The following is a 27,880-nucleotide window of genomic DNA, read 5'->3' on the forward strand; positions in this document are numbered from 1 at the left end:
CCTACTCGTTGATGTAACTCCTAATCTCTCATGATTTTGAGCACCTCTATCAAAAAACCCAACCTTCTGTTCCCTAAGAAGAACAGCCCCAATTTCGCCAATCTAACCACGTAACTAAAGTCTCTCATTCACAGAACCATTCTCAAAAATCTCTTCTTCACCCTCGTGAATGCCTCCACCTCCTTCCCAAAGTATGGTGCCTAGGATTGGACAACATAATACATCAGTTAAGGAATGTTTTGTAAAGGATCACCATAATTTCTTGCTTTTGTACTCTATGCCCAAATTTATAAAACTCAGGATACCTTATGCCTTATTAACTGCTTTCTCAAATACCCCTGCACCTTTGTGGCAATTTGTGCATATTTACCCCGAGGTCCCTCTTCTCTTGCAGCCCCTTTAGAATTGTACCCTTTATTTTTATATTGCCTATCCTTGTTCTTCCTCTCAAAGTGTATCACTTCACACTTTTCTGCACTAAATTTCCTTTGCCACACATCCACCTATTACACCAACCTGTTTATGTCATCTTGAAGTTTATCATTATTCTTCTCATAGGTCATCAGTAAATTTTAAAATTGTGCCCTGCACACCCAAGTCTAGGTCAATAGCATATATCAAGAAAAGCAGTGGTCCTAATAACGACCCTGAGGAACCTCAATATTCTCCACTCTGAAAAACAACCAGTCTCTGCTACTCTATACAATCTCATAAAAATCTATATCCTGAATTACACTTCAATGAGCTCCAATTGGCTGCAGGCGGGACTTCCATCCCTCACCCAGGAGGAAGTGCTGCCTTAGAGAGCTGCTGGCCAGTGTTGCAGTGGATAGAAAAGGAAGTTCAAGAAGATGTAGAAAACTAAGTCCGGGAACAGGAGGCCCGAGTAAGCTCAGGGAGTCCCAGGACGGGGAGAGTAGGGAAGGCCTCGGAGCGCACAAGGTGGCCAATTGGGTCTCAGGGGAGAGGCCAGGGAGGAAGGAGGTCTGGAGGCCACTGGACCTTAAGGTCAGTGGGGGATGCCCGACTTCAGAAGAGGGCTTCTAATGGAGGTGCTCTCCACCTCCCCCCACAATCCCTACTACCTTTCCAGTCCGAGATGTAACTTTGATAATTTTGGTGCATTTCAGGCTTCCCCCATGGAGGTTCAATCTTCCCACTGCCCTAGAAATTAAGGCTGGACTGGAAACGGCCCTTAAGTCACTATTAATTGGTCATTTAAAGGCCTCAATTGGTGCAAGGACGGGTTTCCCATCTGAAGTCTTGCCCGTCCCAGAGTAAAATCGCTGTGTAGTTGGAATCCCATCCCTTCAATTTCACGCTTTCCCCCACCTTCAAACCCACTGATGGAGGAGCATAAAATTCAGACCAATGCGATTGCTCCCTTAGTCAATCAATGGCTTCTTAAAATTATAAACATACCGATTTATATATAATAGCTTCATTAAAATATGTATGAATGTACATTTGAATGTATAAGTTTCATAAAATATAACTTTATATTCTTAAAAATACCATAAAATGGAAACTTTAGTCAAGTAAAATGCTAGAAGACTGAATAAACAATTTCACCCATTAGAAAGTAGTTTTGCAGCTTGTTCTCACTGAAGAGGTGAGCAACAGGCTGGTAACAAACAAAATTTCACAAACAATGCAAATGCGGTGTTAGTTTTGCAATGTCTTATTGCTTCCATCTCTACCATTGTCCATTATAGAAACGTAGAAACTAGGAGCAGGAGTAGGCCATTCAGCCCTTCGAGCCTGCTCTACCATTCAATATGATCATGGCTGATCCTCCATCATATATGCCATATTCCCACTTTCTCTCCATACCCCTTGATGCCCCTAATATCAAAAACATTATCAATTTCTTTCTTGATTATACTCAGTAACCCGGCTTCCACAGCCTTTTGTGGTAGAGAATTCCACAAGTTGCCCCACCCTCTGAGTGAAGAAATATTTCCTCACTTCAGTCCTAAATGGCCTGCCCTGTAACCTGAGACTGTGGCCCCTGGTTATAGACTCCCCAATCAGGAGAAACATCCTCCCTGCATCTAGTCTGTCTAGCCCTGTTAGAATTTTATACGTTTCAATCAGATCTCCTCTCATTCTTCTAAGCTCTGGTGAATACAGGCCAGTCGAACCAATCCCTCCTCATATGACAGTCCTGCCAGCCCCGGTATCAGCCTAGTGAACCTTCGCTGCACTCCCTCTATGGCAAGTATATCCTTTCTTAGGTAGGGAGACCAAAACTGCATGCAATACTCCAGGTGTGGTCTCACCAAGGACCCATATAACTGAACTCAAATCCTCTTGCAATGAAAGCCAACATACCATTTGCCTTCCTAATTGCTTTCTGCACCTACCTGTTTACTTTCATTGACTTGTTTACAACGACACCCAGATCCCTTTGTACATCCACATTTCCCAATATATCATCATTTAAATAATACTCTGCCTTTCTGTTTTTCACACCGAAGTGTATAACTTGGCATTTATCCATGTTATCCTGAATCTGCCATGTGTTTGCCCACACACACAACTTGTCTAAATCGCCCTGAAGCCTCCTTGCATCCTTCACACAGCTCACAACCCACCCAGTTTTGTGTTGTCAGCAAACTTGGAAATATTACATTTGGTTTCCTCATCCAAGTTTGTATATATCATGAATAGCTAGGGCCCAAGCACTGATCCCTGCGGTATAGTGTCACCGCCTGCCATCCGGAAAAAGATCCATTTATTCCCACTCTCTATTTCCAGTCTGTCAACCAATTCTCAATCCATGCCAGCATATTGCCCCCAATCCCATATACTTTAATTTTGCCCACTAGCCTCTTATGTGGGACGTTATCAAAAGCCTTCTTGAAATCCAAATACACCACATCCACTGGTTCTCCCTTATCTATTCTACTAGTTACATCCTCAAAAAACTCCAGTAGATTAGTTAAGCATGATTTCCCTTTCATAAACCCATTCTGACTTTGTCTAATCCTGTTAATGCTTTCCAAGTGTTCTGTTACCACGTCTTTTATAATAGGTTCTAGCATTTTCCCCACTACTAATGTTAGGCTAACTAGTCTATAATTCTCTGTGTTTTCTCTCCTTCAAATAGTGGGATTACATTTGCCACCCTCCAATCTGTAAGAACTGCTCCAGAGTCTATAGAATTTTGGAAGATGACCACCAATGCATCCAATATTTCGAGGGCCACTTCTTTTAGTACTCTGGGATGTATATTATCAGGCCCTGGGGATTTTTCAGGCTTTAACCTCATTAATTTCTCTAGCACCATTTTTTTACTAATACTGATTTTTTTCAATTCCTCCCTCTCACTAGGCCCTTGGTTCCCTAACATTTCTGGGAAATCTTTTGTGTCCTCTTTTGTGAAAGCAAAACCAAAATATGTGTTCAATTCTTCTGCCATTTCTTTGTTCCTCATTTTAATTTCCCCCGTTTCTGACTGTAAAGGACCTACATTTGTCTTTGCTAATCTTTTTCTCTTCACATATTTATAGAAGTTTTTACAGTCAGTTTTTATGTTCTCTGCAAGTTTACTCTCATACTCCATTTTCCCCTCTTGATCAATCTTTTTGCCCACTTTTGCTGAATTCTAAACTGCTCCCAATCCTCAGGCTTGCTGCTTTTTCTAGCAATTTTATATGTCTCCTCTTTGGATCTAATACTATCCTTAATTTCTTTTGTAATCCATCGTTGAGCCACCTGTCCTGTTTTAGTTTTGTGCCAGACAGGAATAAATAATTGTAATTCATACATGCGTTCCTTAAATATTAGCCATTGCTATCCACTGTCAATCCTTTAAGTAAGGTTCCCCAATCCATCATTGCCAACTTGCGCCTCATATCCTCGTGATTCCCTTTACTTAGATTCAGGGACCTAATTTCGGATTCAACTTCTTCACTCTCCATCTTAATGGACAATTCTATCATTTTATGGTCGCTCTTTCCCCAAGGGGAATAATATTGTTAATTAATTCTTCTTCATTGCATAATACCCAGTCTAGGATAGCCTGCCCTCTAGTTGGTTCCTCAACGTCTAAAAAACCATCACGTACACACTCCTGGAAATCTTCCTCCACAGTATTATTGCTAGTTTGGGTTGTGCAATCTATATGTAGATTAAAGTCACCCATGATTACAGTTGTACCTTTATTGCATGCGTCTCTAATTTCTATTTAATGCCTTCCTTTACATCTCCGTTACTGTTTGGGAGCCTATAGACAACCCCCGCCAAAGTTTTCTGTTCCTTGGTGTTTCTTATCTCCACCCAAACAGATTGCACATCATGATTTTCCACGCCAATATCCTTCCTCGCTGTTGCATTGATTTCTTCTTTTACTAGCAATGCTACCTCACCTCCTTTCCCCATTTGTCTGTCCTTCCTAAACATTGAATACCCCTGGATGTTCAGTTCCCATCGTTGGTCAGCCAGCCATGTCTCCGTAATTGCAACTATATCATAACCGTTTATATCTATTTGCATTGCTAATTCATCTACCTTATTGCAAATGCTCCGCGCATTAAGATACAATGCTTTTAGACTTGTCTTTTTAACCTTGATAGTCATCTTAACTTTATTTTGCGCTGTGATCCCATTTGTTTCTTGCCCTTGCTTTTTCTGCCTTCCACTTTTGCTTCTTACTTTTCTGTCTTTCGCTTCTATCCTTGTTTTCCCCTCTGTCTCCCTGTTCAGGTTCCCATCCCCCTGCCAATCTAGTTTAAGCTCTCCCTGACAGCACTGGCATTATTGTAATCATTTTAATAAAACAGTCATCTGTCAGTCCTATGTCAAATTCTATCCTTTCCCAAAGTTTTGATACCTTTAGGGCACTTTGCTAAGTTGCATCTATTTCTCCCTAACATTCTTCAAATAATCTTGTGCACTCAGTTGGCTGTTGGAAAGTTCCTTGGCTTTTAACCGTACTTTAGTGCAACTTTTCGGCATTAGATAAACATGTTTGTGGAAAATCTTATTTTGTACTACACTAATTCACTTTAATAAAACCTAAGAAGCCAATTAAATTAGTCCATTTTTTGAGCAAACTTGACTTTTAACCTCATTTGTGCTATAACAGATAAAAAACATAATGTATTTGTTCAAGACAGCCTCAGAAAACAGTTAACATTTCAAATGACAAAATCATGTTTAGGTAGTGCCCAGAAATAGTAATAACACAATTGATTTCATATGTATATTGTATCTAAAATCTTAGTCAATAAAGTACAGACTGTCCTTTATATATAGAACTCCAAGTATATATGAGTAAAAATCTAAGAAATAGGAGTATCTTTCACACAAGAAGCAAATGCAAGATGCTGAGGATAATGTACCCTAATTTGCCTAAACAAAATGATGGATGTATAGAAATCTAATTTAGACAATGTAACTGAGGCAGTTTGGCTAGTAAGTGCTTCACAGGTCAGCATCAAGTCCCTTTTTCTTGAACTCATTCCTTGTTAAAGCAGAAAAACGTTCAAAATGATTCATTATTCTGAAGGTATTACAAGAAGATATAAATGGTTCAGTGACTGTGTTGATTTGTATAAGACACTAGTTAGACCTCATCTGGAGTCCAGTTCTGGGTGCCATACTTGAGGAAGGATGTGAAGACATTGGAGAGAGTACAGAGGTGATTCACAAGAATGATTCCCGGAATGAAGAACTGTAGCTGTGAGAATAGATTGGAGAGGTTGGGACTGTTTTTCTTGGAGAAAAGAAGGCTGAGAGGAAACTTGATAGAGGTATTTAAGATCCTGAGGGGTATGAACAGGGTAAATAGTGAGAAACTGTTCCCACTTAAGAGAACATCAAGAACTAAAGGGCACAGATTTAAAATAATTGGCAAAGGGATTAAATGTGATGAGGAAAAATATTTTCACCCAGAGGCTGGTTGGAGTCTCGAAAAAAACTTCCTGAATGGATGATAGAGGCAGGATCGATCGAGGTATTCAAAAGGGAATTGGATTGCTACCTGAATAGAGAGAACATGCAAGGCTACGAGGATAAGGCAGGGGAGTGGGACTAGGTGGAATGCTCTATCAGAGTGCAGGTGTAGACTCAATGGGCCAAATGGCCTCCTTAAGCACTGTAAAGATACCGTGATACCGTGACTAGTGGCATCTAATTTAACAGGAAAATAGAATATAAAATTCAACTCAAGTGGAAACATTTCATCAAACACAACTTATCAGACATTGCAGATAGGAACCTTTGCCTCCAACATCTTTCTACAACCTTTTCTACCTTTGGGATCTCAGCAGTAGTAATAACAGAAGTCTGCCTGTTAAACAGAAGCATATGGTGGGGGGTATTTGAAAATAAATATTCGGCTTGGGCTCTGTTTTGTTGTTTTACAGATTTTTCTTCTCTTCTGTACTTTCACATAAAGAAAAAAATATGCTAAAAACGAGTACTGATTTTATAAACACAACTTTAGTTGTGGGAAATTACATATTTCCACTGTACTGCTGTTTTTTAGATTTTTACTCATATATACTTAGAGTTCTATATATAATGGACAGTCTGTACTTTATTGACTAAGATTTTAGATACAATATACATATTATGAAATCAATTGTGTCATTACTATTTCCGGACACTGTCTAAACATGATTTTGTCATTTGAAATGTTAACTGTTTTCTGAGGCTGTCTTGAACAAATATATCATGTTTTTATCTGTTACAGCACAAATGAGGTTAAAAGTCAAGTTTGCTCAAAAATGGACTAATTTAATACACACTACAACTAGAATAGACCTTATACATTGACATCATAGGACTCTACTTCACATGAGCTACTAAGAAACCCACAAGCTGAAAGCAGGTACTGAAGTCGTTCATTTCAAGGATTCCACCAAGATGGCAAGCAGGAATAGGATAAGTTCTATACTCCAATTTTCCTTGTGCTGGAAGAACACACTTGGCTGAAAATGGGGATGAATACCACCTCTATGCTTACAACAGATATATAAGGGAATGGCAAGGGATTCAGTTTAAATGCAAGCATATGAGCATACGAATTAGGAGCAGGAATAGGCCACTCAGCCCCTCGAGCCTACTCTGCCATTCAATAAGGTCATGACAGTTCTGAATGTAACCTCAGACCCACAATCCTGTCTACCCAATAACTTTTCACCCCCTTGTTAATCAAGAATCTATCTAGCTCTAACTTAAAAATATTCAAAGACTCTGCTTCCATTACCTTTTGAGGAAGAGAGTTCCAAAGACTCACAATTTTTCCTCATCACTATCTTAAATGAGCAACCCCTTATTTTTAAACAGTGACCTCTAGTTCTAGATTCTCCCACGAGAGGAAACATCCTCTCCACATCTTCCTGCCAAGACCCCTCAGGGTATTAAAGGTTTCAATTAAGTTGCCTCTTACTTCTAAATTCCAATGGATACAAGCCTAGCCTGTCCAGCCTTTCCTCATAGGACAACCCGTCCATTCCTGTTATTAGTCTGGTAAACCTTCTCTGAACTGCTTCTAATGCATTTACATCTCTCTTTAAATAAGGAGACCAGTATTGTACACAGTACTCCAGATGTGGTCTCACTAATGCCCTGTACAACTGAAGCATAACTCCCTACTTTTGTAATCAATTCCCCTCACAATAACTGATAACTAATTACCTGCTGTACCTGCATACTAAACTTTTGTGATTCATGCACTAGGACACCAAGATCCCTCTGAATCTCAGAGCTCTGCAATCTCTCATCATTTACATAATAAAATTCTTTGTTATTCTTCTTGCCAAAATGAACAATTTCACATTTTCCCATATTATACCCCATTTGCCCACTCACTTAACCTATCTATGTCACTTTGTAGCCTCCTTATGCCCTCTTCACAATTTACTTTCCTACCTTACTTTGTGTCGTCAGCACATTTAGCAACCATTCCTTCGGTCCCTTCATCCAAGGCATTTATATAAATTGTAAAAAGTTGAGGCCCCAGCACTAAACCCAGTGGCACACCACTCGTCACATACTGCCAATCTGAAAAAGACACGTTTATGCCAACTCTCTGCTTCCTGTTAGCCAATCTTCCATCCATGTTACTCCCTACATAATGAGCTTTTATTTTCTGCAATAGCCTTTGATGTGGCACTTTATCAAATGCCTTCTGGAAATCTAAGTACAATACATCCACCGGTTCCCCATTATCCACAGCACATGTGACTCCTTCAAAGAATTCCAATAAATTGGTTAAACATGATTTCCCTTTTACAAAACCATGTTGACTCTGCAAGATTGCCTTGAATTTTTCTAAGTCCTGCTACAACATCTTTAATAATAGCTTCTAACATTTCCCTGACAGATATTAGGCTAACTGGCCTATGGTTTCCTGCTTTCTGTCTCCCTCCCTTTTTGTATAGAAGTTACATTTGCGATTTTCCAATCTAATGGAACATTCCCCGAATGTAGGGAATTTTGGAAAATTATAGCCAGTGCATCAACTATCTCACTCGCCATCTTTTTCAAGATCTTAGGGTGGAGTCCAACTGAACCTGGGGATTTGTCAGCGCACAGCCCCAACAATTTGCTCAAGACCACTTTCTTGGTGATTGTAATTTTCCCAAGATCCTCCCTCCCTTCCATTTCCTGATTAACAGGGGTGTTACTTGTGTTTTCCATAGTGAAGACCGAAGCAAAATACCTGTTTAATTCATCCACCATCTCCCTACTTTCCATTATCAATTCTTCAGAGGCACTCTTTATAGGACCAATGCTCACTTTGTTAATTCTTTTCTTATTTAATTTTCTATCCATCTTTATGTTACTAGCTAGTGTACTCTCATACTCTAATTTTTCCCTCCTTATTAATCTTTTTGTCATTCTTTGTTGTTTTTTATATTCTTTCCAATCTTCTGACCTGCCACTCGTCTTTGCATAATTATATGCTTTAAGTTTGACACTGTCTTTAACTTTTTTAGTTAGCCATGGATGGTGGATCGTCCCCTTGGAATTTTTCTTTCTCATTGGAATGCATCTATTCTATGTATTCTGAAATACTCCTTTAAATGTCTGCCACTGAACTTCTATTGACATATCCCTTAACTTCATTCGCCAGTTCACTTTAGCTAGCTCTGTTTTCATGCCCTCATAATTACCTTTATTTAAGTTTAAAATACTATTCTTGGATGCACTTGTTTCTCCCTCAATATGAATGTAAAATTTAAGCATATTATGATCATTGCTACTTAGGGGTGCTTTCACTAGAAGGTCAATAATTTTTGTTTCAATATATGTTGAATTAGCATCTTTATTTGAGTTTACGAGGTACACATTAAAATGTTTTTTGTCATGTTGTATATCTCAATTTGTATTAGTCAAATTCCATGGTCCATCTAAAGCCAATAAAAAGATAAAGAAGGGTCCACAGAGATTCTGTAAAAGGTCATGTGAAATACCACTTCAGGGTTTTTTTAAGGTATCTGTGCATGGTCCAATTTACATTGAAGTTTAGTGCAACCCCTTCCCCTGCTATCTTCTATCTTCCAATAAAGGTGAAATAAACATAAAAACTACTGTAACTGTGAACTGTTGATTTAACTTTAAATGGTGTTGAAGTAGTAGATCAGCCATGATCTCATTGAATGGCAAAGCGAGCTCAAAGCGCTGATTGGCCTATTCATGTTCCTATTTCTTATGTTCTTAATCCACACACAGATTGCCATTGTTGCTGTTCATTTGTTCATCTGCTTTTTGACAGTTTAAGGTCTCAGCTTGGCTACCTCTCTCACCTCTGGGTTAGAAGATCTCCAAAAATTTACTAAGATGACATTCGAGTGCAGTACTGAGGGAGTGCTGCACTGTCTCAGGTGATATCAGATAATGTTTAACCCAAGACCCATATGCCCTTTCAGCCAGATGTAAAGGATCCCGCAGCACTATTTCAAAGCAGAACATAAAAGTTGTCCTAATTTCCTGGCCAATATAATTTATTTCATAGCTGTTTGTGGGGCCTGCTGTGCACAAATTAGCATTTCTTTCATTGAAACAGTTACTACATTTCACAGGTACTCAATTGGTTGTAAAGCACGTTGGGACATCCTGAAGTCATGAAAGGCACCATTTAAATGCAAATCTTTCTTTACGCAGTGGCCGAATAAAGTGCTTATTCCACTGTTTTCTAAGGAAGGACAATCAATCACATTACACACTTAATACATCTAATATAGGCGCAAGCCGTTTCTGTTCCACTCATGGGTTCAGTGCAAATTTCCCATATATTAGACAGTTAAAGGCGCACTCGGGTTTGTAAGGATTGAGAGTTCATTTATACAAATAGCCCAAGAGACCAAATTCAAGTAAAAACATCTGGAGCAGAACCCCCAAAAAGTAACACATGTACATTCAGAGAATTAATAATCATGGATATATATTAAATGTAGCATTGAACTTTCTCCACTTCAGATTAGTGAATGATAATGCAGTTTACTGAAATTGTGTAACTGGAAACTGCTGGTTTAACTGCACAGCTTGCCATTCCAATCACAGCATCCCTAAAATTGTCACAAGGCGAACATTTCCTCACTCTAAATCCATATAACCTGAGCAGGACAGCACAGTGCTGTCCTGAAAAGCAACAACGGCTAATTCAGGATACGTCACAACTGACTAATATAGACTGGATATGAAAGCATTACATTATTAGAGCTGCAAATCACTAGATAAGCAATGATCCAAAATCGAGTTGACTTGCAAAGTATGAGTACATTATTTTCGGGGCTTGGCCTAAAAAGCCAAGCGGTTATGGTACTGGGTTTGTAACCCCAAGATCAAGAGTTCAAATCTCACAATAGCAAACTATGAAACAATGTAACTTCATCTGAAACAGATGGAAACGGGTTTGTACTCGAAAGAGTTACAATACTTTCGGCATCTTTGAAAAAAAACTCGCTCACTTACATAAGTAGCAACACGAACAAGGACGACTCGGACGATTGAAAGACGATTTCGCAGAAAATATGAACAAAGCATGGCTAATGAGGATATCACCGATCATGCAAACACAAACTTAAGTGTCAAAGATAACAGTCTTAACTCGTGTAGGAACATAAGGGAAATGACTTGGCTCAAATCATGTGGGGAAATTCCACCTCTGTGCAAAAGAAACTGAGATCGGAACCACTAATGCTCAGTTCTCAAGGCAGTACATCTTTCCACATCTCGCTTCCTATAATTTATAGCAGATTTTCAACTCCGGAAACTCCTTGACTTGAGATGACAGAGTGAATAAATTGACGCTCACTGAAGGCAGAATTAAAGCGATTTGAGGAAAATCCCTTCTGGAAAATGGACTGATGATGGAAACAGTGCAGTCCTCCAAAACTAAACCAACCCGAGGTTATGGCATGTTCAGTTCGGGTGGTAGCAATGAGCATTCCCCTTCTTAGAGCAAAACCCTAAACCTCCGAAGATAAACGCTTTAATTTTTATGTTTTGCAAGCTTGTTCTCAAGGACTCAAGAGTAAAGCCGTTCACAGTAAATGGCCAGAAGCAATTGTGTTTCAATGTGCAACTGAGATTTTCCTCTCTAACCCCAAATGTGCTTTTCCTCTCACTATTCCTGTGCCTACGATTGGTTTTTCTCTTCATCCGTTGCCAAATGTAATTCCGAGCCCAGCTGAACTTTTCTCGTAATTTCTGCTTAAATCCCTGTGATTTTCTTTCTTTCTTGTCCGATCTCCCCAAGTGTCTGAACTTCTCTATTTCTCAGTGTGGCTATCTCCCCTAGGGTCTGAGCTTCTATCGCTTTTGCTTCGCCTGAACTCCTCTTCCTGCAGTTCTGCATTTCCCTGCTTGTCTGGGCTTCTATCTCTTCATCTGAACTTTTCTTGCTGCGAAAACAGAATTACCTGGAAAACCTCGGCAGGTCTGGCAGCATCGGCGGAGAAGAATAGAGTTGACGTTTCGAGTCCTCATGACCCTTCAACAGAACTAGGTGAATCCAAGGAAGGGGTGAAATATAAGCTGGTTTAAGGTGTGTGTGTGTGTGTGGGGGCGGGGGGGGGTGCTGGTGGTTTGGGAGAGAGAAGTGGAGGGGGTTGGTCTGGTTGTAGGGACAAACAAGCAGTGATAGAAGCAGATCATCAAAAGATGTCACAGACAACAGAACAAAAGAACACATAGGTGTTAAAGTTGGTGATATTATCTAAACGAATGTGCTAATTAAGAATGGATGGTAGGGCACTCAAGGTATAGCTCTGGTGGGGGTGGGGGAGCATAAAAGATTTAAAAATATTTAAAAATAATGGAAATAGGTGGGAAAAGAAAAATCTATATAATTTATTGTTAAAAAACAAAAGGAAGGGGGAAGAAACAGAAAGGGGGTGGGAATGGAGGAGGGAGCTCAAGACCTAAAGTTGTTGAATTCAATATTCAGTCCGGAAGGCTGTGAAGTGCCGTAAAGTCGGAAGATGAGGTGTTGTTCCTCCAGTTTGCGTTGGGCATAACTGGAACAATGCAGCAAGCCAAGGACAGACGTGGGCAAGAGAGCAGGGTGGACTGTTAAAATGGCAAGCGACAGGGAGGTTTGGGTCATTCTTGCGGACAGACCGCAGGTGTTCTGCAAAGCGGTCGCCCAGGTTACGTTTGGTCTCTCCAATGTAGAGGAGACCACATTGGGAGCAACGAATGCAGTAGACTAAGTTGGGGGAAATGCAACTGAAATGCTGCTTCACTTGAAGGGAGTGTTTGGGCCCATGGACGATGAGGAGAGAGGAAGTGAAGGGGTAGGTGTTACATCTTTTGCGTGGGCATGGGGTGGTGCCATAGGAGGGGGTTGAGGAGTAGGGGGTGATGGAGGAGTGGACCAGGGTGTCCCAGAGGGAAATTATATAGATTTTTCTTTTCCCACCTATTTCCATTATTTTAAAATATTTTTAAATCTTTTATGCTCCCCCCACCCCCACTAGAGCTATACCTTGAGTACCCTACCATCCATTCTTAATTAGCACATTCGTTTAGATAATATCACCATCTTTAACACCTGTGTTCTTTTGTTCTGTTGTCTGTAACATCTTTTGATGATCTGCTCCTATCACTGCTTGTTTGTCCCTGCAACCACACCACCCCCTCCACTTCTCTCCCCCCACCCAAACCCTCCCTCCCACCCCCCACACACACACCTTAAACTAGCTTATATTTCACCCCTTCCTTGGATTCACCTAGTTCTGTTGAAGGGTCATGAGGACTCGAAACATCAACTCTTTTCTTCTCCGCCGATGCTGCCAGACCTGCTGAGTTTTTCCAGGTAATTCTGTTTTTGTTTTTGTTTTGGATTTCCAGCCTCCGCAGTTTTTTTGTTTTTTTCTTTCTGCGTTCTCTTTGAAGGAAGCTTCCCCAATTCGACTGAGCTTCTTCATTAACATTACTGAACCTCTGAAGAAGGGTCATATGGACTTGAAATGTTAACTCTGTTTTTCTCTCCACAGATGCTGTTAGACCTGCTGAGTTTTTCCAGCATTTTCTGTTTTTGTTTCAGATTTCCAGCATTGCCAGTATTTTGCTTTTATCTCTAAATTTCTCCCGCGTTTTGACTTTCCCACTCTCCACCTGCGGAACTTGTCTCTTCCTGTCTCATACAATGGGTCACAACTCTACTTTCCCTGCTATCTTTGAGTTCTGAATTCTTGTCTTCCCCTCTCCATATGTCTCCATTCTCTTGCTTTCACTTTCCATAGATCTCAATTCTGTCTATTCCTCTCACGTGAAAACAGCTGTACAAATACAATGACAGTTCATCATGAGCAGCTGGTATGAACATGAATGCCTTTGTCAGGTCCAGGCTTGACTATTTCAACGCTCTCATGGCCGGCTGCCTATCCTTCATGCTCTATAAACTTCAGGTCATCAAAGGTTTTGCTGCCCATATACTATCATGCAGCAAGTCAGCTATGCTCAGTGACTCACCATGTCACATAATATAAAATTCTCATCCCCAACTCCATAACGTGCTCTGGAATGACAACCATCCCACAACATAGTGTCTCTCCAACTTTGGGCTCTTGTGAATCCCTCATTACTTTTATCCCATCGTGACTGGCCATGTCTCTCTCCACCTTTAGAACACTCTTTAAAATCCACCTCTCTGATGAAGATTTTAGTCGCCTATCTTAATATTGTTTTTAGCTGTGTGTCAATTTTTGCCTGATTATGTTTGTGTGAAGTATTTTGGTATATTTTACTATGTTAAAAGTGTTCCTAGTGCATGAATCACAAAAGGTTAATTTGCAGGTACGGCAAGTAATTAGGAAAGCTAATAGAATGTTATCACTTATTGTGAGGGGAATTGATTACAAATGTAGGGAGGTTATGCTTCAGTTGGACAGGGCATTGGTGAGACAACATCTGGAGTGCTGAGTATTGGTCTCCTTACTTAAGGAAGGATGTAAATGCATTGGAAGCAGTTCATAGAATTTTACTAGACCAGGAATGGGTGAATTGTCTTTTGTGAAAAGGTTGGACAGGTTATACTTGTATAGATTGCAGTTCAGAAAAGAGCTAACTTGATCAAAACCTTTAAGATCCTGAGGAGTCTTGACAGAGTAGGGGTGGAGAGGATGTTTCCTCTTGTGAGAGAATCTAAAACTAGGGGTCATGGTTGAAAAATTAAGGGTTGCTCATTTAAAACAGAGATGAGAAGAATTTTTTCTCTCAGTTTTCTTTGAAACTCTCTTCCTCAAAAGGCAGTGGAAGCAGTGTCTTTGAATACTTTAAAGGCAGAGCTAGATAGATTCTTGATTAACATGGGGGTGAAAGGTTATCGGGGATAGGCACGAATGTGGAGTTGGGGTTACAATCAGATCAGCCATGATTTTATTGAATGGCAGAGCAGGCTTAAGGGGCTGAGTGGCTACTCCCGCTCCTAATTCGTATGCTCGTACATATGTTCGTATGTATATTCATACACATAGTTGCTGTCATTGTTAAAAGTGATGGACAGAAGACCAGTTGGCTTATCAAGCCTTCCAAATGCAGTTAACAAGTAACTAAATGTCATAATGCCCAATTCACCCATTCATTAGTAGCCATGTATGATAGAATGGTTACAGCATAGCAGGACACCATTTAGCCCATCATGTCCATGCTGACTCTGCAAGAACAGCTCACCTAGTGCCACTCACCTGCCTTTTCCCTGTAGCTCTGCAAATCTTTTCTCTTCAGAAAGTGATCCAATTTTCTTTTGAAAGCCCTTATTGAATCTGGCTCCTGCACACTCTCAGGCAGTGCATTCCAGGTCCTAACCACTCATTGCATAAAAAGGGTTTTCTCATGTCACCATTGCATCTTATGCCAATCCCATAAATTGGTGTCCTCTTGTTCTCTAGCCTTCTGCCAACATTAACAATTTCTATCAATTTTAACAAGACCCCTCATGATTTTAAGCACCTCTATCAAATCTCCTCTTAATCTTCTCTTGTCCAAGGAGACCAGCCCCAACTTCTCTAATCTAAATGCCTAACTGAAATTCCTCAGCCCCAGAACCATTATCGCGAATGTAATTTGATCTATGCTAATTAGCAATCAGAATTATGTATTAGTTGCAAGATATAGGTTAATTATTTTTATTCATTCACAGGATGTGGGCTTCGCTGGCTGGGCCAGCATTTATTATCCATCCTTAGTTGCCCTTGAGAAGGTGGTGGTGAGCTGCCTTCTTGAACCGCTGTTGTCTATGTGGTGTAGGTACACCCACAGGGCTGTTAGGAAGGGAATTCCAGGATTTTGACCCAGCGACAGTGAAGGACCAGTGATATATTTACAAGTCAGTATGGTGAGCTACTTGGAGGGGAACCTCCAGGTGGTGGTGTTCCCATCTATCTGCTGCCCTTGTCCTTCTGGGTGGTCGTGGTCATGGGTTTGGAAGGTGCTGTCTGAGGAGCCTTGATGAATTCCTGCGGTGCATCTTGTAGATAGTACACACTGCTGTTACTGTGCGTCAATGGTGGAGGGAGTGAATGAATGTTTGTGGATGTGGTGCCAATCAAGTGGACTACTTTGTCTTGGATGGTGTCCAGCTACTTCAATGTTGTAGGAGTTGCACTCATCTAGGCAAGTGAGGAGTATTACACCACACTCCTGACTTGTGCCTTGTAGATGGTCGACAGGCTTTGGGGAGCAGGAGGGGGGGTTACTCGTCGCACGTTTCCAAGCCTCTGACCTGCTCTTGTAGCCACAGGTATTTATATGGCTAGTCAAGTTCAGTTTCTGATCAATGGTAACCTCCCAGGATGCTGATAGTGGAGGATTCAGTGATGGTAATGTCATTGAACATCAAGGGGCGATGGCTGGATTCTCTCTTGTTGGAGATGGTCATTGCCTGACACTTGTGTGGCACGAATGTTACTTACCACTTGTCAGCCCGAGCCTGGATATCATCCAGGTCTTGCTGCATTTGGACATGGACTGCTTCAGTATCTGAGGAGTCATGAATGGTGCTGAACATTGTGCAATCATCAGCAAAAATCCCCATTTTGACCTTATGATGGAAGGAAGGTCATTCATGAAGCAGTTGAAGATGGTTGGGCCTAGGACATTACCCTGAGGAACTCCTGCAGTGATGTCCTGGAGCTGAGATGACTGCCTCCAACAACCACAACCATCTTCCTTTGTGCTAGGTATGACTCCAACCAGTGGAGAGTTTTCTCCCTGATACCCACTGACTCCAGTTTTGCTAGGGCCCCTTAATGCCACAATCAGTCAAATGCTGCCCTAATGTCAAGGGCATTCACTCTGACCTTAGCTTGGGAGTTCAGCTCTTTTATCCATGTTTGAAACAAGGTTGTAATGACGTCAGGATCTGAGTGGCCCTGAGTGGAACCCAAACTGTGCATCAGTGAGCGGGTTATTGCTAAGCAAGTGTCGCTTGATAGCAATGTTGATGATCCCTTCCATTACTTTACTGATGATCGAGAGTAGACTGATGGGGCGGTCATTGGCTGGGTAGGATTTGTCCTGCTTTTTGTGTACAGGACGTACCTGGGCAATTTTCCACATAGCCGGGTAAATGCCAGTGCTGTAGCTGTACTGGAACAGTTTGGCTAGGGGTGTGGCAAGTTCTCAGCCAGAAGTCTTCAATACTATTGCCAGAATATTGTTAGGGTCCATAGCCTTTGCAGCATCCAGTGCCTTCAGACTGGCATCTGTGATGCTGGGGGCCTCCGGAGGAGGCCAAGATGGATCATCCACTCGGCACTTCTGGCTGAAGACTGTAGCAAATGCTTCAGCCTTATCTTTTGCACTGATGTGCTGGGCTCCCCCATCATTGAGGATAGGGATATTTGTAGAGCCTCCTCCCTCAGTGAGTTGTTTAATTGTCCACCACCATTCGCAACTGGATGTGGCAGGACTACAGATCTTAGATTGATCAGTTGGTTGTGGGATCGCTTAGCTCTATCACTTGCTGCTTATGCTGTTTGGCACACAAGTAGTCCTGTTTTGGCTTCACCTCATTTTTAAGTTTGCCTGGTGCTGTTCCTGGCATGTCCTCCTGCACTCTTCATTGAAGCACGGTTGATCCCATGGCTTGATGGTAATGCTAGAGTGGGGGATATGCTGGGCCATGAGGTTACAGATTGTGTTCGAGTACAATTCTGCTGATGGCCCACAGCGCCTCATGGATGCCGAGTCTTGACTTGCTAAATCTGTTCAAAATCTATCCCATTTAGCAAGGCGGTAGTGCCACACAACACGATGGAGGGTATCCTCAATGTGAAGGCTTCGTCTCCACAATGACTGTACGGTGGTCACTCCTATTGGTACTGTCATGGACAGATGCATCTGCGGCAGGCAGGTCGGTGAGGATGAGGTTAATTGTGTTTTTCCCTCTTGTTGGTTCCCTCACCACCTGCCACAGACCTAGACTAGCAGCTGTGTATTTTATACTCGGCCAGCTCAGTCAGTAGTGGTTCTACGAAGCTACTCTTGGTGATGGACATTGAAGTTCCCCACCCAGTGAACATTCTGCACCCTTGCCACCCTCAGTGCTTCCTCCAAGTGATGTTTAACAAGGGGAACACTGATTCATCAGCTGAGGGAGGGTGGTACGTGGTAATCAGCAGGAGGTTTCCTTGCCCATGTTTGACCTGATGCCATGAGACTTCATGGGATCGGGAATCAATGTTGAGGACTCCTAGAGCAACTTCCTCCTGACTGCATACCATTGTGCTGCCATCTCTGCTGGGTCTGTCCTGCCAGTGGGCAGGCTTCAACTGTTGTGAACACCCAACATGATTTAGATTTTGGGCTGGCCGCTCCTGACCTCTGTTGCTAGCATCACTCCTTTGTTGCTCTGCTCAGCAGAATCCATTTGGGTAAAAAAAACAACTGTATTTTACCAGAACAGATATATGTATTGAGCTCAGCTAAAGGCAGCAACACCATAAATCAGAGCAGCATAAAAGTCATTCTAGAAGAAATCCATGGATAATTTCAATAGCAATTGTAAAATCTTGAGAAAAAACTGAAAACTGATTAAAATGGTCCTCAAGCCTCTCAGCTCAGGCACTACTGGAAGCATACTGTCAGCTTGCCCCCCAAAATAGGCCATAATTAATATAGCCCCAATGGATTCAGTTTGTGACCTAGTTTGATTAAGAGTATAAGAAAGTACTAGCAAGAATAAATACAATGAGCAATGATGAGTACAGTGGAAACAGGCCTTAAAAAATAGGAATTTTGGGAATTAGGAGCCAAGGGGAAATGGTGGAATGAAGTAATTTAATTGAAATTATTAGTAAAACTTACAATGAACGTAACATTTGTGATAAGCCAGCACATGAAGGGAGTGACATGCGGTTTCTTCAGGATGTAGGGGTTTTGAATAGCAGATGTTAACTATGACATGGCTGTAGAAAATTTCTCTAAATGAAATTAACTGAACTCAATATTTCAGAACTTGAGATCCAATTGATTAAAATTTTGAAACCATAGAAAGGGGGAGGGTTTTTTGGAGTGTTGTCAAAATGCTGAGGTAGAAAGCAGGCAGTGGTAAAAGAGCAATAACTATCTATAGATCAGGAAAGTGACGGGGAACAGGATGAGATAACAATTCCCAGAAAAAAATTAGCCTCGCAAAAAAGTTTGAAGTACTGTGGTAAGGATGAAAACCCTTGGCAGGAAAATCAAATCAATTACACTGACACCAAAACACTTGAACTAGCTCAAGCTGAGGGAACAGTGTAGTAATTCAGCTAGAAACACTGTTAAAAACAGTTTTGCCTTAAGGAGGTTGTAGCTGGGCACTTAGAAAAACTTAAGGTAATCGGGAAGAGTCAGCATGGTTTTGTGAAAGGGAAATTACGCTTAACCAATTTATTGGAGTTCTTTGAAGAAGTAACATGTGCTGTGGACAAAGGGGAGTCTGTAGATGTGCTGTACTTGGATTTCCAGGTGGCATTTAATAATGTGCCACATCAAAGGTTGTTGCGAAAATAAAAGCCCATGATATAGGGGGTAACATATTAGCATGGATAGAAGCTTGGCTAGCTGGCAGAAAACAGAGTATGCATTAATGGGTCTTTTTCTGATTGGCAGGATGCGATGAGTGGAGTCCTGCAGGGGTCTGTGCTGGGGCCTCAATTTTTTTCAACTTATATCAATTATATGAGGGAAGTGAAGGCATGGTAGCTAAATTTGCAGATGACACAAAGATAGGTAGGAAAGTATGTTGTGAAGAGGACATAAGGAGGTTAAAGACAGATATAGATGGGTTGAGTGAGTGAGTGGGCAAAAATCTGGCAGATGGAGTATAATGTAGGAAAATGTGAAGTTGTTCACTTTGGCAGGAAGAGAATGGCTGCAGAATTCCGAGGTTCAGAGGAATCTAGGCATTTGAGTGCATGAGTCACAAAAAGTATGCAGATACAAGAAGTAATTAAGAAGGCTAATGGAATGCTATCCTTTATTACGAGAGGAATTGAACATAAAAGGATGTTAACCTTCAGTTATACAGGGCATTGGTGAGGCCACTTCTCAAATACTGTGTGCAATTTTGGTCTCCTTATTAAGGAATGATGTAAATGCTTTGGAGGCAGTTCAGAGGAGGATTGATACCTGGAATGAGTGGGTTGTCTTATGAGGATTAGCTTGACAGGCTGGGCTTGTTTCCACTGGAGTTTAGAAGATTGACGATTGACTTGATTGAAATATATAACATCCTGAACAGTCTTGACAAGCTGGACATGGAAAGGATGTTTCCTCTTATGGGTGAATCCAGAACTAAGGGGTTGCCATTTTAGGGCAGAGATGAGGAGGATTTTATTTTCTCTTAGAGGGTCATGCAACTTCACAACACTCTGCCTCAGAAGGCAGTGGAGGCAGGGTTATTGAATATTATTTTTAAGGTGGAGGTAGCTAGATTCTTGTTAGGCAAGGAAATCAAAGGTTACTGGGGAATATGGAATCTAAAACACAAACAAATCAGCCATGATCTTATTAAATGGCGGAGCAGGCTTGAGGGGCTGAATGGCCTACTTCTGCTCCTATTTTGTATGTTCGTATGTAGCACAGTAGCTGGAGACTTAAGAGTGGGAGGAGTGGAGACCATCCCCCACTGCAGCGGAGAGTGCTGAATATTTAGTTCCTTCCCCATGGCTAGTGTAAGGTGCCTTTTGAAAACACTTAAAGAAATTATGGAAGAGATCAGAGAGCAGTCAGGCATTGTGATCTACAGGATAGCCAACAACATAGAAGGAAAAGACCTTAAGTCTTGTAATAGTTTAAAAAATTAGAAAGCACGTCACATGCTAGATAACAAGGATAAAAAGTGAGGAAATTAGGAATATTAATATTAGTATCAGCAGAGATTAAGCACTAAAGAAATTGGAGGGACCAAAATCCAACAAATCCCTGGGATCTGATGGCCTACATTCTAGGGTTCTGAAAGACATAGCTACAAAGATAGTGGATGTGCTAGCTATGATTTTCCAAAATTCCTTAGATTCATGAGTGGTCCCATAAGATTGGAAGTTGACAAATGTTATACTGCTTTTCAAGAAAGGAGGGAGAGAGAATACAGTGAACTACAGGCCAGTTAACCTAACATCAGTTGTTAGGAAAGTGCTGGAATCCATTATGATTAGATAAGCATATTATGATTAAACAACTCAACATAGTTTTACTAAAGGAAAATCCTGTTTGACAAATTTAATGAATTTATTTGAGGATGTAACTAGTAGGGCAGATAAAGGGGAACCAGTATATCTAGTATACCTGGATTTCCAAAAGGCATTTGATAAGGTGCTGCACAAAAAGTTAAACGGCAAGACAAGGGCTCATGGGATTGGGGATAATATATTAACATGGATAGAGAATTATTAATAGATAGAAAACAGAGTGGCTATAAACAGTGCTTTTTCATGCTGGCAGGCAGTGAATAATGGAGTTCCACAAGGATCAGTGCTGGGGCCTCAGCTATTTACAATCGAGATTAATGACTTAGGTGAAGAGACAGAGTCATGTATCAAAGTTTGCCTATGATACCAACCTAGGTGGAAAGTTAAGCTGTGGGGAGAACACAGCGAGGCTGCAGAGATATAGACAGGTTAGGTGTGTGGGCAACAGGATAGCAGATGGAGTAATAATACAGGGAAGTGTGAAGTTATTCACTTTAGTTGTAAGAATAAAAATGCAGAATATTTTTTAGAAGGTGAGAAACTTATATGTGTTTATGTTCAGAGACTTGGGCATGCTTGTACAAGGAACACAAAGTTAGCATGCAGGCGCAGCGATTAACTAGGAAGGCACATGTCATGTTGGCCTTTATTGCAAGGGGATTGGGTTACAAGAATAAAGAAATCTTGCTACAGTTGTGCAGGGTTTTGGTGAGACCACATCTAGAATGCTGTGTGTGGTTTTGGTGTCCACATTTAAGAAAGGATATACTTGCATTGGAGATAGTACAACAAAGGTTCACTAAATTGGTATCTGGGATGAGGGGGGTTGTATGATGAAAGGCTAAGTAAATTGGGCTTACATTCCCTACAGCTTAGAAGAATGAGGCATGATCTCACTGAAATCTATAAAATTGTGAAGGGGCTTGATAGGGTGGACGCTGAGAGACTGTTTCCCTTGATTGGCGAATCTAAAACATGGAAGCACAATCTCAAGATAAGGGGCTGATCAATTAGGACTGAGATGGGGAGAAAATATTTCATTCAAAGGGTTATAAATCGTTGGAATTCTCTACTCCAGAGGGTTGCGAATGCTCCATCGTTGAATGCATTTAATTCTGGGATAGACAGATTTTTGAATTCTCAGGGGCCAGGATTTTGCCCTCGTCGGGCAGGTTCGGGGGGGGGGGGGGGGGGGGGGGGGGGGCAAGCGGGTAGATGCCATTGTTGTAGCTATACTGGAACAGATTGGCTAGGGGCGCGGCAATTTCTGGAGCACAAGTCTTCAGTACTATTGCCGGAATATTGTCAAGGCCCATAGGCATTGCAGTATCCAGTGCCTTCAGCCATTTCTTGATATCATGTAGCTGAAGACTGGCATCTGTGAAGCTGGGGATCTCTGGAGGAGGCCAAGCTGAATCAGCTACTCGGCCATTTTGGCTGAAGATTGTTGCGAATGCTTCAACCTTATCTTTTGCACTGATGTGCTGGGCTCCCCCATCATTGAGGATAGGGATATTGGTGAACCCTCCTCCAGAGAGTTGTTAGTTGTCCACCACCATTCATTACTGGATGTGGCAGGTCTGCAGAGCTTAGATCTGATCTGTTGGTTATGGGTTGGATATAGGATTGCTTAGTTCTGTCTATCACTTGCTGCTTATGGTGTTTGGCACGCAAGTAGTCCTGTGTTATAGCTTCACCAGGTTGACACCTCATTTTTAGGCATGCCTGGTGCTGCTCCTGCACTCTTCATTGAGCCATGGTGGCTTGATGGTAATGGTAGAATGGGGGATATGCCGGGCCATGAGCTTACAGATTATGTTTGAGTACAATTCTGCTGCTGACGGCCCACAGCGCCTCATGGATGCCCAGTCTTGAGTTGCTAAATCTATTCAAAATCTATCCCATTTGGCACGGTAGTAGTGCCAAACACGATGGAGGGTATCCTCAATGTGAAGGCGGGACTTTGTCTCCACAATGACTGTGCAGTGGTCACTCCCACTGATACCGTCACAACAGATGCATCTGCGGCAGGCAGGCTGGTAAGGATAAGGTCAAGTATGTTTTTCCCTCTTGTTGGTTCTCTCACAGCCTAGCAGTCTTACAGCTATGTCCTTTAGTACTCAGCCACCTTTGCTGATGGACATTGAAGTCCAGCAGCCAAAGTATATTCTGCACCCTTGCCATCCTCAGTGCTTCCTCCAAATGGAGGAACACTGATTCATCAGCTGAGGGGGTGGTACGTGGTAATCAGCAGGAAGTTTCCTTGCCCATGCTTGACCTAATGCCAGGAAACTTCATGAGGTCCAGAGTCGATGTTGGGGATTCCTAGGGAAACTCCATCCCAACTGTATACCACTGTGCTGTCACCTCTGCTGGGTCTATCCTGCCGCTGGGACAGGACATTATCTGATGACGATGACTGGGACATTATCTGTAAGGTATGATTCCGTGAGGTTGACTACGTCAGGCTTGACTCATCTGTGAGAAAACTCTCCTAATTTTAGCACAAGCCCCCAAATGTTAGTAAAGAGGAGTTTGCAGGTTGAGCAGGGCTGAGTTTTCCATTGTTGATTCCGGTGCCTGGGTCGATGCTGGATCGGCTGCACGGTTTTATTCCTTTTTTGAAGCTTTGTAGCGGTTTGCTACAACCAAGTGGCTTGCTAGGCCAGTTCAGCATTGAAGGATCAACCCCATTGCTGTGGGTCTGGAGTCACATATAGGCCAGACCAGGTAAGGACAGAAGATTGCCTTCTCAAAAGACATTAGTGAACCAGATGGTTTTCTCCAACAATGGACAATGGTTTAATGATGACATTTAATTCCAGATTTTTATTGAATTCAAATTCCACCACTATGCCATCAATTCCCCTGCTCTTATTTCTTATTCTTTAAAATAGAGGATGAGATAATTAGGGAATTCAACACATAGGTAAAAGGGTATGCAAGAAAGGTATAAGGCATTAGCATCTGTTCTGGGAAGGTAGGAGGTCCTCTGCAAGGTTAGGTTGTGCCTGAACAGGAAGCAAGCTAACGTACTGACAGAAATATAAACAATGAACTTAAGAATCTTCTGATCTAAAAAGGGCAATACAGGGAAAATAAAGCAATGAGAAAGAGCAAGTAGGGAAAAGTGATTAGTATACAAATAAAAACTTTGCAAAAAAGACAGCATACAATATGTGGAATAGAGGGGGAAAATATAGCAGACCATTAACAAGCAGAAGCTAGAGAAATAAAGATGGGATAAAGATGCTAACCATTCCAGATTATTGCCCACAATTTTGTTATAGGAAGATATTGATTTAATAGCACTAGAGTTCTTGACTGGAAACTGAGAAGAACTAGAAAATGAATACACTGGGTTAGAATTTTTTTTATTGAGGAGATACTAGATAAGAGCTTCAAAACTACAACCAGTATGCTTTGAAACTGTGGTTCTCTTCATGTCGATAATCACTGCTATCAAATCATAGAAGGAAGATGTGTGTATCCTTGAAAGGATGAGATTTATCAGACTGATTGCAGGAATGGTGATTGTAGTATAAGATTAGGCTGGAGAATCTGAGGTTGTTCTCCTTGAAGCAAAGGAGATTGAGGTAAGTTTTGATAGAGGTCTAAAAGATTGGCAGGTTTGGATAAGGTAGACAAGGAAAAATGGTTTCCATGAGATGACAGAACAAGGACATAGATTTAAGATTTTGAGAAAGAGAATTGGAGTAATGGAAGAAAGATTTTTTGTTTAAACAGTAAGTGGTAATGTCCAGAAGCTTGCTGCCCACAAGGATAGCGGAAGCAGAGACAATCAATAATTAAAAAGATAAAAGTCTGCAAGCATGACCCAGACCTCCCTGTCGCTTGCCATTTCAACACACCACCCTGCTCTCATGCCCACATGTCCATCCTTGGCCTGCTGCAACGTTCCACTGAAGCTCAACGCAAACTGGAGGAACAGCACCTCATCTTCCGACTAGGCACTTTACAGCCTTCCGGACCGAATATTGAGTTCAACAACTTTAGATCATGAACTCTCTCTTCCATCCCCACCCCCTTTCTGATCCCCCTTTTTCCAATAATTTATATATATTTTTCTTTACCCTCCTATTTCCATTATTTTAAATGTATTTCCATCCATTGTTTTCTCTCTACCTTTTAGCCTATTTTGATCCCTTCCCCCCCCCCACCCCACCCTCACTAGGGCTATCTCTACCTTGCTTGTCCTGCTTTCTACCCTTAATGTCACCATTTGCACATTCCTTAGCTAATATCACCACCGTCAACACCTCTTTTGTCTTTGACATCTTTTGACAATCTCCACCTATCACTGGCTCTCTAGTCAGCTCTACCTGTCCCCCCCCCCCCACCCCCTTAAACCAGCTTATATTTTACCTCTTTTCTATTTTTCCTTAGTTCTGATGAAGAGTCATTCAGACTCGGTACATTAACTGTATTCCTCTCCACAGATGCTGTTAGATCTGCTGAGTTTTTCCAGGTATTTTTGTTTTAGTTTATAATTAAAAAGAAACTGGATGGGCACTTGAAGGAACTAAACTTGCAGGGATATGGGGATAGAGCAGAGGAATGGGACTTTTTGCTCCATGGGGAACAGACATAGTCTCAATGGCTCATATGGCCGCCTCCTGTGCCATAAATTACTATGAAGAGTAACAGCAATATTGGTGGAGGAGGGAATACATGTAGTTGTAGAGAGCACTGACGTATATAAACAATATTCTGAGTGTATGTAGCTAGAAATTAAAAGTGAAAAAAAAGTTAACAGGGTTGATTTACAGACCCAAGATAGGTGTGAAAAGGAAGATAAGATCTGTAGCTAGATCAGGGCAGTGACTGAGAATAATAAAATTATGGCAGCTGATTTTAATAATTCACTCTCAGGCCAGGATGCATCAGTCACACAGCACAGACGGCTGCCAATCAGCATGCTATGCCTGTGTGGGAACTTTGAAAGAACTATCCACTAGTAATACTCTCTTGTTCCTTCCCCATAAAAAAATATTCTTTTCAATCAAGCACAAACCAATTCCTTTTTGAAAATGAATATTGTATTTGCTTCTAGATCCTAACAACTTGTTGCATGAAAAAAATTTTGCTGTTAGAATCCGTGCCCATTGGTTAAAGTGATTGGCAAAAGAATCAAATGTGAGAAGAAGGAAAATTTTACATGGCAAGTGGTTGCTATTTAGAATGCACTGCCTGAAAGGCTAGAGGAGGTGGATTCAATAACAGCTTTCAAAAGGGAATTGGAGAAGCACTTAGAGAAAATAATTTTCTGGGGTACAGGGAAAGGGCAAGTTTGTGGGACCAGCTAAATTGCTTATGCAGGAAGCCTACATGGGCTCAATAGCTTCCTCCTGTGCTGTACCAATTCTATGATTCTGTACCAACCCTTCTTCCTGCAGTTAAGTGTCTTCCTATAAAAACCCTCAATTTTCACCTTGATTAAAAAGTTACCTTAGCCTCCTCCACTCAAGGAGAGCAATCCCAAATCTCAATATAACTGAAGTTGAATACTGCTGAAGAGATATGCTGCAGAAACAATTCATCTTCCACTCAAGACAAATGAAAAAATGCCAAATTTAAAACAATGATAACATTTTATACCACAGTAGAAAGGGTGCCAATTAATTGGCAAATCATCTGATTGGCTGAGGTGTTGCCATGAGAAAACAATGCGAAGCTATAGCTCCCCAGACTCCTGGGTGGTTCAAAAAAGGTGCATGATTTGAACATATTCCTTTGTTTGCAGAGAACGGATCCCTGCATACGAATGTATACTACTTCGAGCAAATGTAAAAGAGCCACATTGAGTTTAGCTGATAATCTTGTTAGTGTAGCTATTAGCAAACTCAGGATTGGCTCATTACACTTCTTTTTATTATTCATGGGATGAGCGCTTCGCTGGCTGGGCCAGCATTTATTGCCCATACCTAGTTGTCCTCGATCGAGGTGGTGGTGGTGAGCTGCCTTCTTGAGCCACTGCAGTCCATGTGGTGCAGGTACACCCACAGTGCAGTTCGGAAGGGAGTTCATGGATTTTGACCCAGCGAGTGAAGGAACAGTGACATATTTCCAAGTTAGGATGGTGAGCGATTTGGACGGGAACTTCCAGGTGGTGTCCCCATCTATCTGCTGCCCTTGTCCTTCTAGATGGTAGCAGTCAAAGGAGCCTTGGTGAACTCCTGCAGCGTATCTTGTAGATGGTACTCACTGCTGCTACTGTGCAACAGTGGTGGAGGGAGAGAATGTTTGTGGATGTGGTGCCAATCAAACAGGCTGCTTTGTTCTGGACAGTGTCAAGCTTCTTGAGTGCTGTGAGAGCTGCACTCACCCAGGCAAGTGGGGAGTATTCCATCACACTCCTGACTTGTGCTTTGTAGATGGTGGACAGGCTTTGGGGAGCAGGAGGGGGGTTACTCGTCACACGATTCCTAGCCTCTGACCTGCTCTTGTAGCCACAGGTATTTATATGGCTAGTCTAGTTTAGTTTCCAGTCAATGGTAACCCTCAGGATGTTGATGGTGGGGGATTCAGTGATAGTAATGCCATTGCACATTAAGGGACAATGGTTGGATTTTCTCTTGTTGGAGATGGTCATTGCCTGACACTTCTGTGTCAGCCAAGCTTGGATATCATCCAGGTCTTGCTGCATTTGGGCATGGACTGCTTCAGTATCTGAGGAGTCAAGAATGGTGCTAAACATTGTGCAATCAGCAACGAAC

At 41.6% G+C, this 27,880-nt stretch overlaps 1 protein-coding gene across 4 annotated transcripts in view; it reads right to left on the reverse strand.

The window, feature by feature from the left end:
- The window catches only part of LOC121284021 (interleukin-6 receptor subunit beta-like), a 173,355-nt gene extending 161,966 nt beyond the window's left edge, over nt 1-11,389 (reverse strand). For 2 of the 4 annotated variants that reach the window (XM_041198961.1, XM_041198952.1), the window contains exon 1: nt 10,933-11,386. The gene's annotated coding sequence lies outside the window, so the exon portion shown is untranslated. Of the gene's footprint in view, nt 1-10,932 lie in introns of all 4 variants that reach the window. The other 2 variants (XM_041198971.1, XM_041198981.1) reach the window with 2 other exon arrangements.
- Nucleotides 11,390-27,880: the final 16,491 nt, after the last annotated feature.

This window comes from Carcharodon carcharias, chromosome 1 (genome assembly GCF_017639515.1).
Source record: "Carcharodon carcharias isolate sCarCar2 chromosome 1, sCarCar2.pri, whole genome shotgun sequence".
Taxonomy (NCBI): Eukaryota; Metazoa; Chordata; class Chondrichthyes; order Lamniformes; family Lamnidae; genus Carcharodon; species Carcharodon carcharias.